This window comes from Coenobita brevimanus, chromosome 112 (genome assembly GCF_032717465.1).
Source record: "Coenobita brevimanus isolate Jiangsu-jjx chromosome 112, ASM3271746v2, whole genome shotgun sequence".
NCBI classification, from domain to species: domain Eukaryota; kingdom Metazoa; phylum Arthropoda; class Malacostraca; order Decapoda; family Coenobitidae; genus Coenobita; species Coenobita brevimanus.
The window spans coordinates 5,248,616-5,261,532 of record NC_137065.1 but is presented as its reverse complement, the minus strand read 5'-3'; positions in this window follow the sequence as shown (position 1 = coordinate 5,261,532).

Here is a 12,917-nt window from a genome sequence, read left to right as displayed (position 1 = left end):
AACATTCAAATTGACAAATTCACTCAGTTCGCTATCCATACGCACTGCATTCAAAAACTTTCCGTTTACTCCATATATTCTTAATATTTTTCACGTTCCTTGTCAATCTCCCCTGTCATATGCTTTCTCCAAATCCATGAAGGCCACATACAAGTTATTTCCCTTCTCTGGAAACTTTTCCACTAAAGACCCAAGAATGAATATCTGATCTATGCACCCTCTTCCCTTTCTAAAACCTCCTTATTCTTCACCAACTAATTCCTCTGTTATTTCCCCTAACTTTGTCAATAAATATCCTACCATATACCTTTCCTATTACATTAAGAAGACAAATGCCCCTATGATTACCACACACTTCTTTTTCCCTTTGTCCTTTGTACAGAGGAATAGTTATACCTGACTTCTAGTCCTCGAGGACTCTACCTTCTTCCCAGGCCAGTCTGCACATCTTCCATATCCATTCTTCTACCATCTCACTCTCATGTTTCAGCATGTCACCACATACTCCATCAATCCCTGGGGCTTTACCCATTTTGACATTCTTCATTGCTTCCACTACTTCCATCGTATTGATTTCTTCCTTCCTGCACACCTCCCACCTTCTCCCAGCCATTCCCCAGCCTTTTATACTCGCATTATTTTCTTTTGTCTAAGTTTAACAGTTCCTGAAAGTGTTCTCTTCACTTATTATTATTATTATTATTATTATTATTATTTTATTTTCCTGTGATGGCAACAGCGATGACAATGGCAATACTAAGCTAAATTTCCATTATCTTCGATACGATTACACCTTTTGTATCATTTTTCCGCCAAACGCTTACATTCAGATTAGGAATGACGTCTCGTAGTGAAGAGGTTACGAACTTGAAAAATATGGATGGGAATTGTACCTCAACGCCAGCTGAAGGAATTTTGTATATACTGTTAAAAGAATTGGATGCCTGGTGGTCAAAAGGTTAAGGTGCTCCAATCGGTTTGAGAGAGAGAGAGAGAGAGAGAGAGAGAGAGAGAGAGAGAGAGAGAGAGAGAGAGAAAGAGAGAGAGGGGTTAACGGAGACTGCAATTAACCCCTTCAATTCCAGACGTTTATACCACGGTAACAACCACAACAACAACAACAACAACAACAACAACAATAATAATAATAATAATAATAATAATAAGTAATAAATATAATAATGAGGGTTTCCTGAATTTATCGGTTTAGGTATGCGTGCCAAAGATAATTATTTTGTGTATATGAAAACCTTGTGTTATCAGGATCGTATTAAATTAGTGAAAGAGAATAATATACGAAATGTCAAAATGAAGCAATGTTGAGGAGTTCCTTTGGTGATGATAATGATGATGATGGTGGTAGTGGTGACGGTGGTGGTGATGATGATGCTTGTGCGCCTGTGATAACGTTGGTAATGATGATGGTCTTGGTGGTGGTGAAGACAGTTTTTGTGATGGTAATGATGATGATGGTGGTGATGATGAAGAATATTATGAAAGGAGTGATGGTGGTGACAAAAATCATGGTGATGGTAGTGATGATGGTAGTGATGATGCTGGTGGTGATAATGGTGGTGATGAAAATGGTTGTTCTGGTAATGGTGGAAGTGGTGGTGATGTCAGTAATGATAACAACAGTGGTGCGAGAGGTAATGATTCTCTCTCTCTCTCTCTCTCTCTTTCTTCAGGTTAGGCGAGACCTTTCGAACTGGAGGGGTTAAATATAGTCTTTAGTTCCTCTTTCACTAATAAAGGTTCTTCCTAAGCTGAATAAAATCGTCTGAAGGCAGCAGGAATAAGATAGATAATTACGGTACGTCTTCGGGCTGAGTGGGTTAATATTTTTGAAGTTAATGTTAATGTTAACGTCGGTAACTAAGACTGATTTGATGAGGAAAAATAAAAATGAAAGGCACACACACACACACACACACACACACACACACACACACACACACACACACACACACACACACACACACACACACTGGACAGATTTGGAGAGAAAAATAAAATGCACACACACACACACACACACACACACACACACACACACACACACGAAAAATCTGACCCATTTATCAGGCACAGGATATGGTGTCATGTGAGGTAGCAATAATGGCAGTAGTAGTGGTGGTGGTACTGGTGGTAGTGGTGATGATGTTAGTGGCAGTAGTACTAGATGGAGGTGGTAGTGGTGGTAGTGGTGATGAGATCTCGTTAGTAGTGGTGGTAGTGGCGATGGTGGTAATGGTAGTAGTAGTAGTGGTAATGATGATAGAGCTGGTGATGATAATGGTAGTGGTGGTGGTGATGATAGTGATGATGGTGGTGATGGTAGTGATGATGATTGTGATGGGGACGCAGTGGTGATGATGATTGTGGTAGTGGTGGTAAGGGTGATGCCGATGGTGGTGGTGTTGGTTGCAGTGTTGATGATGACAGTGATGCTAGTGGTGGTAATGATGATGACAATGGTGGTGGTAGTGATAGTAGTTATGGTGGCGACAGTGGTGATTATGGTAGTGGTTACAGTGGTAATGGTGATAGTAGTGATAAAGGCTGCAGTCGTGATAGTAGCAGTGATGGTGGTAATGGTGGTAGTGATGATATTGAAGTGGTGATGATCGTGGTGACAGTCGTAATAACAGTGATGATAGTGGTGATGGTGATGATGATGGTAGTAAAGGCATGGTCGTGGTGATGATGGTAGCGGTAATGATGATGATGACGGCAAAGATTGTAATGGCAGTAGTGGTAGTGATGTAATATTATGGTGATGACGGTTGAGGTGATGATGACAGTAATGATGATGGTGATGGTGGGGTAGACGAATATTAATCCTTTGAGCTTCCAGTCATGTTAGGTGCTGGAGCGGGACGCCTTCACGTGGTGGCACTGATATGACTGTGTGGCTCCACTGCCTTTCTATACAAATATCCCTTAACTCCCTCCCTATCCCCCAAAAGGAGGATGGTGGACTACAGGAGGGTAACTTCGGCCTGCAGTCCAATGGATTCACATTCAGATGAGCCTGGGGTTGGAACCACCACTATAACTACTACTACTACTATTTCTTCCCCGTCTTCTTTTTCTACTACTACAGTACTACTATTCCTTCTTCCTCCTCTTCTTCTCCTTCTACTCCTACTACAACTACTGTTATTACTACTACAGTTACAACTATTACTATTGCTACTACTACTGCTGCTACTACTACTACTACTATTTCTTCTTCTGCTTCTACTACTACTACTGCTACTACCACATCTCCTACTACTACTGTTACTACTACTACTACTATTGCTGCTGCTGCTGCTGCTAGCTGCTACTTTTTTCATCTATTACTACTACTACCACTACTACTACTACTACTACTACTACTGGTAGTACTTCTTCTTTGTCTTCTTTTTCTTCTTGTTCTTGTTCTTGTTCTTCTGCTACTACTGTTACTGCTGTTATCAACACCATCACCGCCACCACCATCAACACCACCACCACTACTTCTACTAGTACTACTACTGCTACTAATACCAGTACTACTACTACTACCACCACCACCACTACAACCACAATCACCATCACCCTTACTACTGCCACTACTACTGCTACTACTACAACTGGGATACAAGACCACTGCATCATCCGGGTTACCACAAAGTTATCTCCACCCCGTGTTACCCTAGTTACTCATTTTACCTGCCGCCCAACCCATAAAAGGTGGTTGAACACCTGAGTCGAGTGGTACACCAAATGTCCGCATCAATATTCGAACCCTGTGCCATCAAGCCTTCCCACTTATAGTCGGTTTATTTTCATCTGGCGAAAATGGGCTACTTTCAACACCTGCATGATAGGTTGCATGAAATTCGATAAACCTTACTCATGAGGTAGGAGTGAATCTCCCTGGTTACTAGTCAAATTAAATCTCCAGTGTACCTATGGCGTGGTTGGATGAAAGTCGATAAACCTTAGCTATGAGGTACGAATGAGTCTTCTTGGTTACTATACTGGTTTTACTATAATTTGGCCCAGATTTTTGTCGCTTTGCAGCTACGTTTCACGAAGCCTACATCTTTTCTATCCGTAATGAAACAGAGCAGCTTGTACAGCACCCTACCCGTATCCTTGACCGCTTTGGAGAGAGCTCCAACATACTTGACCTCATCCTTACTACTAATCCTTCTTCTTACACTGTTAATCTTTCCTCTTCGCTGGGCTCCTCCGATCACAACCTTATTACCTTGACCTGTCCTATCGCTCCGGTACGGCCTGTGGACCTTTCAATGAAACTTCGAGTGTAGCACTTTGGAGCTGCAGATTGGGAGGCCCTCAGGAAGTACTACTTTGATTTTCCCTGGAATGATTATTGCTTCCATGGCCGGGAGCCATCTGAGTGTGCCTTGCGCATTACGGAGGTTATTCTCTCAGGCATGGAAGCATACATTCCCTTCTCATATCCATTGACTAATGCAAGAAAGCCTTGGTTTAATCACGCTTGTTCTAATGCTGTCCGCAACAAGGAGAGGGCCTATAAAAGGAACCAGAGCCAACCCACCCCTGAATCACACCAGCTTTACGTTTCTGCCTGGAATCGTGCTAAGTCTGTTCTTCGCTCTGCTAAAAATAATTTCATCCGTACTCAGTGCTCTAAACTCTCCAACCCGAATTCTTCCCGCTCCTTCTGGCACCTTGCCAAAAACCTTTCTAACAACTTTACCTAATCATCATTCCCTCCTCTTTACTACTCTGATAGTTCTGTAGCTATTTCTTCTACTGATAAAGCAGATCTCTTCGCGGTGCTGTTCCTCCATCACTTCCCCCCACTGACTTCCTCATGGTTGACATTAGAATTTCTTCAGCTGATGTATTTTCTGCCATCACTGGCCTCAATACCAACAAGGCATATGGGCCTGATGGAGTCCCTCCTGTTGTCCTCAAGAACTGTGCTTCTGTGCCTACCCTGCCTAGGTAAACTCTTTCGCCTTTGTCTGTCAAATTGTACCTTTCCTTCTTGCTGGAAGTTTGCTCTCATTCAGCCAGTCCCAAGGAAGGGTGACCACTCCCAACCTTCTAACTATCGTCCAGATGCTTTAACATCCTGTGTCTCAAAAGTTTTCGAGTCAATTCTTAACAGAAAAATTTCAAAGCATCTTTTCTATCACCACCTTCTTTCTGATTGTCAGTATGGGTTCCGTCAGGAACGCTCCACAGGCGATCTTCTCACCTACCATTCAGACTCCTGGTCACCCTCCTTTCGGGACTTTGGCGAAAGCTTTGCCATTGCACATCTCAAAGGCTTTCGATCGAGTCTTGCATAAATCTTTAATTTCCAAACTGCCTTCTTACAGTTTCTATCCTTCTATCTGTGCCTTCATCTATAGCTTCCTTTCTGGTTGTTCTATAGCTGCTGTTGTAGACGGCCATCGTTCTTCTTCTAGCTCTATCAACAGTGGTGTTCCTCAGGGCTCTGTCCTATCACCAACTCTCTTCCTTTTATTCATCAATGACCTTCTAAGCTGTACATCTAATTCTATCCACTCGTACGCTGATGATTCCACCCTTCACCTTTCCATTCGGTTCCCACAACGTCCATCTCAGCAGTTACTTCAACAAAGAAGGGATGAGGCTATGGCGCACCTAATGTCTGACTTGGCTCGTATCTCTGACTGGGGTAAAAATAATGTTGTTATCAATGCATCAAAGACTCAGTTTTTATACCTATCAACCCGGCACAATCTTCCACAGGAGTACCCACTAATATTTAATAATATCCAACTCCATCCTACATTATCCTTGAACATGCTTGGGGTTTCATTCAATCGGGACTTATCATGGAAAGATCATATTACATCTCTTGTAAAATCTGCTTCCAAGAGATTAGGTGTGCTAAGCCGATTCCGTACCTTCTTTACCCCTGCACAGTTGTTGACTTTATACACAGGTTTTATTCGTCCCTGTGTAGAGTACAACTCTCATGTGTGGGGAGGCTCCCCACATACAGCTCTTCTCAATAGGGTGGAGTCAAAGGCTTTTCGTCTCATTAACTCTCCTCCTCTTACTGGCTCCCTCCAACCTCTGTCTCTTCGCTGCACTGTTGCATCTTTATCGGTTTTCTGTCGCTACTTCAATGGTCATTGCTCCTCTGAACTGTCTGCTTGCATCCCTCCACCTCTACGCACTAGCAACAAACTCTCATTCTTTTTCTGTCCAATCTCTAATGCAAGAGTTAACGGTTACTCCTAGTCCTTCATTTATGCAACAGGTCATCCCTGGAACTGTTTCCCTTTGCCTGTATTTCCTACTTCCTATGATCTTCAGTCTTTGAAACGCAATGTGTCCATGTATCTCGAAATGATCAGATCTTGAATTTGGCTCTCTTTTGAATTTTTTTTTTTCTTGGAAGGAACGGTTTGTGGGCTCCTGGCCTTTGGTTCCTTCTTTCTTGATTAAAAAAAATAGCTCAGTGGCAGAAAAGAACAATGTGACAGCTCTACATCCTTTCAATGCAACTTCTTCGTGTCTAGCACAATATTCTAATGTTAACCTATTGTTAAAACTCGGAGTTGAGAATGAAAAGATGGCAATTTTAGGACAAGCTAGATTAAACATGGGGAACGCTACGCTTCTGCAACCCTCCATCTGATCAAGCACATACCCCCCACCTCCCTGCACACCTGATCAAGCACATAACGGACCTCACCCCCCGTAATCTTTTATTTTAAAGGTGGGTGTAAGGAGAACGCCTTGACAACACATAACCTGTGTCCTTCAGATTCCCTGCACAGGTCGCACTGAAATCTCTGGATTTTTTTTTTAAATATTTTTTCATTATTTGAAAAAAGAAAAAACTACTTAAGACACAGCATTCTATCTACCTAAAGGCATCAGTTCACTATAAGACATATAATTATGTGAAATTTCATGACTATAGTGAATACTTTCTGACTTCTGGCACGGAAACGAAATCTCTACACCCGGCCAGCCGCCCTGCCGCCCAGCTCTACGGACGGACACCTATTGATCCCAGTGATAACAACACCCTCCTCTGACTTAGTCAGGTGGAGGGTAAAAACAGTCTAAATATCACCTCTCCAGTTTGACTACACTTGGCAAGGGAATGAGATGAAAGGGGATAGGGATCTTTGTCAGGCAAAATGCAGACCAACAATAGGTATGCTACCCACTAGACCACTGCATGATAATGATGGTGATGATGTTTGTCGTTGTTGTTGTTAATGTTGTTACTGGTGGTGGTGTTGGTGGTGGTTCGGCGATGATGATGATGATGATGATGATGATTATGATGACGATGATGATGATCAAGATACACTCGTGTTGCTTGGAAGATATGATTGAAATATATTTCTTCAATACCATATTTTACTGTTTCGGTCCTAGGACGCCACGATCACTTAAAAAAAAAAAAAAATCTTACTTTTACCAAACAATCCTATTCAACTTAAGAGGACCTTAACAATGAACGGGTTGACGAAAGCTAGTACAGAAAGTCTTTACTGAGCTGAATAATATCGGCTTGAGACAGAAAGAATAAGAAGATATCGTCGGAAAGAATGAGTACACACACACACACACACACACACACACACTAGAAGCTATCATTATAATGCCTCTTATTTTGTTTTCCATATATATATATATATATATATATATATATATATATATATATATATATATATATATATATATATATATATATATATAAACTCATTTTTGTCCAGAGCAACATCAATATGTTATCACCTGTTTTAGTTTATTTTATCTACTTCCAGTCGATTATAACTAATTTAGAAATGGCCTCGCCTGTCAAACGGAATAGTGAAGGCGATATCCAACTCCTCCAGTTCGAAAAGCCTCTTCTGAGCTGAATATTATCATCTGGTACTAGCGAAAATAAAATATAATTATGTCCTCGAGCTGAAGGCGTTTATTTCCCATCCTTTCAGAATTATGGCGATTGATCAGTCCCCTCTGGAAGATCTGTTATTCATCACTGCAAAGAAGAACAAGAATAAAGGTGAACAGAAATGGTGACATGATTTAACATCCAACAAGCAACTTTACGTAGCCGCTCCCTGACGACGAATCCTGCGAGAGGAAGGGATAGGCCGGAAAAACCGGCATCTGGCCATATCCATTCCTACCCAGCAACGATCACTACGTCTTCTCCAAAACAGAAGCCGTCTCTCCATCTACATGCTACCAATGCTCAGTCCCGTGAAGTGGGAGGCCTAGCCAGGAAAAATACCTCGAGGAATTTTTGTCTCTACTCTGGAACGACCTCTGCTCCTCTTCCGTATCTTTCCTTTGCCTGACGCTGAATCCTGTGAGGGGGTGCACATGGACGTAACAGGTCATCCTCCCCATGTTCTCCAGCATCTAAAATGAATAAGTTTAACACGACAATTTTTTTTTTTACTGCTCTTTCTGAAGGGGTTAATGAATGCTATATTTAAACTCTCCATTTCAAAAAATTTATCCTGAGCCGCGTAAAAAAAAAAAAAAAAAAAAAAAAAAAACAATGGCAGCAAGAAAAAATTATGGGAGATGTCATTGCAGTGAAAAAATTAACTTGTTCACGTTCTGTTTTCATCTGTTCTCATTTTATATATAGCTTGTTTTGAATAGGCTCTTGTTTTTCTGTGTTTTTCTTTTGCGTGTTTTAAATGCAGCTGTTGACTTGTTTATTTATGTTTTCATTGATGTGATTTGTTTTTATTTCACCTGCATTCTATGTTTGTTTTGATTGTGATTGCCTGTGTTGCACCTGTGATTTTTTTATTTTATTTTATTGCACCTGTGATTTATTTTTGTTTTATCGCACCTATGATTTGTTTTTGTTTTATCGCACCTATGATTTGTTTTTGTTTTATCGCACCTATGATTTGTTTTTGTTTTATTGCACCTGTGATTTGTTTTTGTTGCACCTGTATTGCATATGCTGTGTGGATTTGTGTGGAAGGGTGGTGGGACAATGGGAGTATTTTCTGTAGTGTGTGTGTGTGTGTGTGTGTGTGTGTGTGTGCTGGGATCAGTGATACTGATAGCTCCGTGCTGATTTATACCGTGTGTGTGTGTGTGTGTGTGTGTGTGTGTGTGTGTGTGTGTGTGTGTGTGTGTGCGTTACCGAGAAGAAAGCGGAAGTGGACTGCATTAGATGTGTAATAGTGAGGATACATTGCGTGTTAGGCTAAATATACTGAGTGTTATATCGAGTGTGTTGCGTGCTATATAAGAGTCTTAGTTTGTATTATATAAGAGTTCGCGTAGCACATTATTCTCAGCGGTTTATTTTGCATACAATACTTTAGTATTGTCTTATGTTATTTACATATTCTTAGGTTGGTCAAAATCCGAAAAATAAAAGACCATATAAAAGTGTAAGAGGCAGAATGAGTCGTTCAGGAAAATGTGTAACGGAATCTATGAAGCCAACGAAAATTGGAAATCTTGAAAAGATGATAAATATTACTTTCACCCTGGAAATCTCTCAAGAGGAACGGCGAAGGAGCAGAATGTGATAATAACGACTGTAATTTCATCCGTTCAGTACAGTGACGTTATTCTCAGTATATTTTTGCTACTATCGCATCAACAGGAAGGTCACAACAAAGGAATTACTGATATGCGTTTTACCCACTCACATGAGCCTGGATTAAATAAACGACCACAGCATAGATTAGAATATCTGGATTGGCTTACTTAGAAAATAATGGAAGCAACTTATCTATATACGTGTAATGTATTCTAATGAGTAATAACTTAACGATGAATGGTAAACTGTGCCCCTACATTATATTCGCAAAAATATCTATAACACAGTAATAACAATGCAAGGACTGGGAACACTATCTATCTATCTATCTATTGCCAGACGCCTTAATCCCTAATACGGGGTGGCCACAAACAAATCGCCTCCACGTCACCGTGTCCCCCGCCATTTCACTGCCTTGCTGCCAAATCACACACCCCTCTCTCATATACCTCTCCACCCCATCCCTCCATCTCATCCTTGGCCTTCCCCTCCCTCTCTCCCTCTCCACCTCACTCACATACACTCTCCTCGTCAGTCTCTCACTCTCCATCCTCTCCACATGGCCAAACCACCTCAATGTGTTTCTCCTAACGCTTCCTATCACATCCACCTCCACACCACAACGCTCCTTCACATCCTCATTTGTCAGTATGTCTCTCCATGTGACTCCACAGGCTCCTGTCATATAACTTATTTCCACTGCTCTCACTCTTGACTTGTGTCCCTCCAACAACGTCCAAGCTTCACTTCCATATGTTAGAGCTGATATCACATTACTGTCATGTAATAACTTTTTCACTTCCATGCTCACTTCTCCGTTTCTTATCACTGCTTTCAAGGAACCAGCAACCTTTCTTCCTTGTTGTACCCTTTCAAGCACTTCACCCTCCAAACTTCCATCCTTACTCATCACACTATCCAAGTACTTAAACGTACTCACATTTTCCATTTCCTCATCATCCAACCTCACTGCACATTCACTGACTTCACCTCTCTCGAACACAGTAACTTTACTCTTCCCTACATTCCGTTTCTTACACACTCTTCCAAACTCATCCACCAAGTCTTGCAGCTCCCCTTCGCCTTCACATAACAACACAGTATCATCTGCAGACAACAGTACAGAGAGTTTCCAAACGCGGCCCTCTCTCATCAACTGCCCTACCTTGTATCTCTTTAATAACCCCATCCATATAAAGATTGAACAACCATGGAGACATGACACATCCCTGTTTCAACCCAACCTTCAAATAGAAAAACTCACTCATCCACACGCACTGCAGCCTTAGCACCCTCATACATATTCTTCACAGCATTCAACAACTTCCCATCTACTGCATATATTCTTAATACTTTTCACAATCCTTGTCTATCCATCCTGTCATATGCTTTCTCCAAATCCATGAAGGCCGCATACAACTTCTTTCCCTTCTCTAGAAACTTTTCCACTAAAGATCTAAGAATGAATATCTGATCTACACAACCTCTTCCCTTCCTAAAGCCTCCCTGTTCTTCTCCAAATAATTCCTCTGTTATTTCCCCAACTCTGTCAATAACTATCCTGCCATATACTTTTCCTATTACACTAAGAAGACAAATGCCCCTATGAGTACCACACATTTCTTTTTCCCCTTTCCCTTTGTACAAGAGAATAATTATACCTGACTTCCAATCCTCCGGGACTCTACCTTCCTCCAAGGCCAATCTGCACATCTTCCACATCCTTTCTACTACTATCTCTCCCCCATGCTTCAGCATTTCACCACACACTCCATCAATTCCTGGAGCTTTCCCCATTTTGACTTTCTTCATTGCTTCCACAACTTCCGTCCTACTGATTTCTTTCTGTCTTCTCACCTCCCTCCTTCTCCCAGCCATTCCCCAGCCACTTATACTCGCATTACTTTCATTCTCTACGTTCAACAATTCATTAAAGTGTTATCTCCATCTGCTCACTTTTTCTCTCTTCTCAAATAGTAATCTACCATTTTTATCTTTCACTCCCCTACTAACTTCATTGCCACCCTGTCTGACTCTCTTTACCTCTTTCCAGAACATTTTCTTACATTTCCTCCACTTGACACTCATATTCCTTCCAAATTCCTCTTCCATTCTCTGCTTACTCTCTCATACTAATCTTTTCACCTCTCTCTTCCTTTCTAGGTATGGCTCTCTCTCTTCCGTCTCTGAACTTCTTCCATGCCCCTATTTCTCATCCACTCACTATATGCTTTCTTCTTTTGTGCCACAGCCTGTCTCACCTCTTCATTCCACCATACTGTTCCTTGCACCCCCTTTCGTCTTCTCTTCACACCACATACCACCTCACATGCAGCACATATTTCTTCTGTGAATATTTTGCACACACCTTCTACGTCCCCCATCTACTCCAATTCATATTCACCCAATCGTTCCTTCACCTCTCTCTTTTATTCTGCCTCTTTCTCATCCTCTTGTAACCTTTCCACTCTCCTTGCATATACTCCTTCCTCCCATCCTTCCCGTCATGGAAACGCATGACACCATTATTCCTACCTAAATAAAGAACATTCCAGCATGTACAATCTTCTCCCTAAAACCATAGCATAGGAATTAAAGAACCTTGACCTAGACATGACGTGCTTGCAGCAGAAGGGACGTAACATCACCCTTAACGCAGAGCGAGGGTGACACTGAGTTAACGCGGGCAGTGTTGCGATAATTAGGTGGGAATGAAGGCCAGAGTTGCCAGATGCTAATAGCCGCAGCCGTGCATGGTATCGCAGTTTCCAGCTATTATTTAAAGTACTGGAATATTTAGACAACAGAACTATTAGATCAGAAAAAGTTACATGCCTTTTAAACTCTCACCGTTCCTTTTGTGGAGCATATACTTACATACAGTGCAGTAGGAAAGCCAATGCTCTAAAATCATGTACAGAATGAGTAAGTGGTCATTCCAAGATAATTCTGCTTAGTGACTCATTGGTGCGTAGCTTCACTGGGCAGTGTCACCACCTAATTATTCCCGAATATTTCTGCGACTTTACCAATAAACGATTTCATTCAGCTTCGAAAATACCTCTGACGTGGAAGAAGCTGATAAAGGTTGTATTCAGCTACTCGGTTTCAAAAAGTTCTCTCAAGATTAATAAATTCTTTCCCAGATAGCGAGATGAAAATGAAAGGACGTCCTCTGCCTGAAGGGATTAAGGTGGATAGACCGCCCAGTGCACCAAACTCTCAGTTTCGTGCAGTTAAAAAAATTTAGTTTTCTTCCTTATTTTCGTCTCATTTCTCTGCTAGTTTTTTATTCTCTAGTTCTCTTAGTCTTTCTTCTTGTCTTTAATTTACTATTCATCTTCCTCTTTCCCTAGTAATT